This window comes from Nannospalax galili, unplaced genomic scaffold (assembly GCF_000622305.1).
Source record: "Nannospalax galili isolate Female #2095 unplaced genomic scaffold, S.galili_v1.0 scaffold828, whole genome shotgun sequence".
Taxonomy (NCBI): domain Eukaryota; kingdom Metazoa; phylum Chordata; class Mammalia; order Rodentia; family Spalacidae; genus Nannospalax; species Nannospalax galili.
Window position 1 is genome coordinate 1 of NW_008359075.1, and position 5,348 is coordinate 5,348.

Sequence of the window (5,348 nt, forward strand, 5' to 3'; positions counted from 1 at the left end):
GTTAAAGATGACATTAAACTCAGTCTTCCTGCCTTCACCTCCCAAGTGCTAAGATTACAGACTTGTGCCAGTCAAATTTCTAGGGGTGTTTTGTTTTTATTTTCACTACTCTTTCCTTAGATACTTCATGGAGATTTTTCCATCTGAATCAGGTGCCTATTCCTGTCATATCCACTTTTTGCCCAACAAGTTAAAAAGGAGCACCTAATTGTATTGGTTCATATGTTTTATCTTGCTCAGTAAATCTACATGTAGTGTCACTGAAACAAAATCAGGGAATAGCTAATAGTAAGTCCAGTGCTTTGTTTACAGGCTCCTGTGTTATTTGTTGATCAGTTGAATCTCAATCAATTATTTTACCTGCTATATGAGATGATCTGGGCCTTCCCAAATATTTTTCTTTGCTCACTGTCTCAGTATTAATGTTTGTCAATAGAGGGCACAGGACAGACATGGCAGAATACTGGGGGTCTTACCTCCTGGTTCTGGTTAATACAGGTCCTGCAGTAGGTACAGATTCCTTAGCACACACCAACTGGGATACATGGGCAGAAGCAGCAGAACTCTGTATAGGTATTTTTGCCTTAGGTCACATTGCTGTGAACAGGTTTCAATAGCACCTTTGTAGGAGAACTGGCAAATTCCAGAGGACAGGCTCTGACAAACCCTGACACTCAGTGAACCAGGAAAGCCTGGATATCGGCTTTGTTTCATAAGCACGGAGGGCAGTGGTTTCTGTGTATGTCATTTTAGACGTGGGGCAGTAAGTTTTTATATTTTGTTCCCTTAGATTATTGAGTTATTTTTATTACTTACCAGCCAAGACTTCATCATTTCAATTCCTTTTCATCAAACAAGTGTTTTTATTAGATTTTTCTTGTTAAAATTATGTTGTCTGTTTACTGTTTAAGACCTCACCAATACAATCCTCCGAGCTAATGCTATATTTTAAACCTAGTGACCTTCAAATCTAACTCCTTCATTGTTCAACTTCCAAAAATAAAAAAATGAAATATTTATATATGAGCTACACTTGTGGTAGCAGTGGCCACTGGTGTGAAAAGAGAAATGAAAATGAGATGAGAATCTGCTCAGCCTGAAGTCCTTGAATTATGTCATTTAAAATACTTGCAGTATTTCTGGATCTGGCTAGGAGTACTAACTGCAAGAGAATTATCCTTCCACTAACTGCAAGAGAATTATCCTTCCACTATGAGTAATTAGAAAAAATAAAGCAAATGATTGCAACATTGGCTTTGAGTCTTAAGCCTTTCCAGATCTCCAGTCATGTTCTGCTTCCTGTACCTGCTTGAGTGATTGCAACATTGGCTTTGAGACACTGGGCACAGCACAACTGTGGTGATGGAGGAAGTCAATCTGGTAAGCCATATGATTTGTCCACAGCATTGCCCAACGCCACGCTCAGTCCAGTGCCTGAGAACAAAGTCTGTCAGCTTTACTGAACTAGAAAGCAAGAAGATGAGTTTGGGTAAGAAAGAGCAAGTGAAAGAGAGAGGAGAGGGATCGTAGAATACTGTAGAGTTTCTCTCACAGGGTCCCAAAGAGTCTGTCAGAGAACTGATCTTCATGTGATTAAGGTGAAATATCCCATCACCAAAGAAAGAACAACTGGAAAACATCACACTGAGCATTCACGGAGCTCAATGAGGCTGGGGACACTATCATTTCTTCCAATAAAAGCAGAAAGGTCTTGTAAGAGAACAATTGGTGAAATTTTCTAAAGGGGAACACTATAGAAGTGACTAGTTCAGTAAATTAGTCCTCAATTAAAGAATGCTCTGGACATGCCATAGTATAATTTAAAAGAAGCACAATAAAATTGATCTATATGTAGGTATCAATATTGGATGACAAAATTGTATGTCTTGTGTGTTAGTTACTTTGCTGTTGCTGTGATAAAACACCATGACCAAGTTAACTTATAGGCAAAGAATTTACGTGGCTCATGGTTCCAGAAGGATGAGTCTACCATGGTGGGGAAGACATGGCAGGGGGCATGCAGAGCAGAAAGCTGAGCACTCACATCTATCAGACATAGGAAGCAGAGAGAGTGAAAGTGGAAATGGGACAAAGCTATGAACTCTCAAAACCCACTCCCAGTGGCATACTGCCTCCAGCAAGGTTGCACCTCCTAAACCCACCAAAACAGCACCACCAACTTGGAGCTTACAGGAAATGATGATTCTCAGTCAAATCACCTCAACATGGAAGCAGTAAAAAATAAGAACACACATATTACAACCAAGATAAATAAAGCTTGTTGGATGGAACTTTAGCTAAGAAGCTGACAGCTGAGTAACAGAGGTGCCTGAACTTTCAATTATTTATTTATTTATTTGTGTAAGTGTTTTGTCTGCCTGTATGTAAGTGCACTCATGTTGTGCAAGGCCCACAGAGACCAGAGAGAGTATTGGATCCCCTGGAACTGGAGTTACAGATAGTCATTAGCCCTGTTGGTACTCAGAACTAAACCAGTATCCTCCAGAAGAGCAGTCAGTGCTCTTAACCACTGAGTGATCTATCCAGCCCTTGAACTTCTCTGTTAATAAAGCTTAACAACAGGAGAGGCAGGTTTTATTGATATTCTGAGGTGGGCTACGTTTTGACCATTCGTTGTGAATTGGTCATGGACCCAATATCAAATGATATTTCCTTCCTATGTGTTAAGCATCATGGCTTTGAAGTTTTCAGGCTGATGGGAAGTGATTTAGCCCAGGAACGACTCTGAGTCATAGTCTTGATTAAACATCCTGGGCTCATGGTTTGCTTTGGGAGTTATGATAAGATTAGGGAATTGTAGATGCTTGAGCTTCCCAGAACATTCAGGGGTGTGTTACTGCCCCTGAGTTTGATTACTATCCCTGAAAACAGATAAACAAACAGACAAACAACCATAGAAAGTCACTAAATGAAAGGCAATCTCTCTATAAGAGCTGCTTCAGCAATTACATATACAACTGAATGAGCCAAGACCATTATATCATACCATATTTAAAAATTGACAAAACATGCAAACTAAATCAAACAAATCCCACCATAGAACTGGGGAAATGGGCAGGAGGCCCCAGCCTTATTCTAGGAACTATTGGAAGCTGATCACTGCTAGGTAAGAGAGAGTTGGTCTTTAAAGGAGTGATACTAGATAGGTTGACCAGGCTCCAGTGGATGAACTCACACTGAGAGACATCTGGGGACACAAACTTGACCTATAGACCTTAATATATATGACAGAATGCATGAAATCTGGTGGGGTGTTATGGGGTATGCAGATAGGGGAGGGAGTCTAAATATGGTTAAGATGTATGAAATGAACAAAAATTCAATAGAAAATATATATTGAAAAACTTGACAAGATATAAATAGGAATACTAAATAAAAGCTATCATTCTGAAATTGCTATGTTAGGCAAAACCTTTTAGCATGACACATAAGAATAATCCACAAGATTTTTAAAATTCATAACTTGAAGAGCATCATAATGAAAACCCTTGCCTTTTAAAGGTTTTGTTTCCAAAACTGAGAAATGAGAAAGAAAGTCAGGCTTAGAGGAAAAGTTTATTAAACATATTTCTGATAAACATCTTATATAGAGAATTTAAAAATCTCCTACCATTGTATAATGAAAAATCTCTTACCACTTAACACCATATTAAGAATACTGGAAAATATAAAATAATACATATGACAAATAAATTCATGAAAACTCAACATTTTAGTCCAAGGATACATGCAGGTTAAATCCAGATTAAGGCTGCCAAATATTCATTATTTATTTATATTCTTATGTGTATGTGTGTTTGGCCTGCATGTATATAAGGTGTACCATGTATGTACAATGCCCACAGATGCCAGGGGGGACACTGTATCCCATGGTACTGGAGTTAATGATGGTTGTTAGCTGCCATGTGGACGCTGGGAACCAAACCCGAGTCCTCTGCAAAAGTAACCAGTGTTCTTAACTACTGAGCCATCTCTCCAGTCCTACAGATATTCAGTGTTACAGAGAATTATCACCATGCAATGTTTTGTAAAAGGCTTAGAGCTCTTTGAACTTCAAGATAATGCTGTTGAGGGCATAAAATACTATAATCAGTACAGACAACTGTTTAATGGTTTCTTAAGTTGTTTTCTGAACATTTATCATAGGTATCAGCAACTCAATCATTAGTATTCACCTTGGGGAAATGAGAACACATATCTGCACAAAAATTTATAGCCAAATACCCTTCAGAGCTTCATTCATAATCGCCAAGATAGATAAAGAGCAATAGTGATAAAGCTGAAAATTGTATAAGCTGTTTTATTGAGAACTTATTGCAGCTATAATATCTGACAATGTGTGTTACTATGAGAGAAATTGTTAAGTTTAGAAAGATAATAACTTTCTCAAGATCATGGACAAAACTTCCTTAGACATGATTCCTACCATCTTTGCTCATGAACCTTAACTATTAGCAGAGACTAAGCCAGGTTATCTGTTGAATTTTTTCCAAACATCAACTCATTTCATCTTCAGTAGGCTTCTGAGTGTTGTTAGTTTCAGGTATGGATTAGGAAACTTGGACTGCAATTAGTTAATTAACATGACTAAAGCTAGTGAGGACTGAGGATCTGATTTTCAAATATTTGTTAGAATATATAATCCAAAAATCAATGTTCTCATACAATGATTTCCTTTATTAGAGTATCTACCCTGTGGTGGTCAGTTCATTCTCTCTGGCCCACATGGTACACAGATATCGGTAAAACATTATTCTGAGCTCGTCTATTGGGTATTTAGGAAATACCTGAGTGTTTGATTCAGTTTTCCTAGTGAAGCATATTTACCCTTGTGATCCCAGCAGTTTTCACCTAACCTATTCAAGTTCCCAGTTGAACAGAAAGGTCGAGTGACACATTAATTCCTTCTTTGCCTTATTGTTCTTGAGTTGGGCCATCCTTGGTCTTCTGCCTTTGAATGCAGACTATGACTTGAATACCATTGGCGTTCCTTGTTTTGAGGGTTGATGACCTAGATGGAGACTGTACCCTCATTGCTCCTGGTAAACATGCCAATGGTAAATTTTAGAATTACTCAGTGTCCATAGTTATGTAAGTTAATTCCTTCCAACCTCTTTCCATATATATATATTCTTGAGTTCCTTGGTCTTCTGCCTTTGAATGCAGACTATGACTTGAATACCATTGGCGTTCCTTGTTTTGAGGGTTGATGACCTAGATGGAGACTGTACCCTCATTGCTCCTGGTAAACATGCCAATGGCCAATGTTAGAATTACTCAGTGTCCATAGTTATGTAAGTTAATTCCTTCCAACCTCTTTCCATATA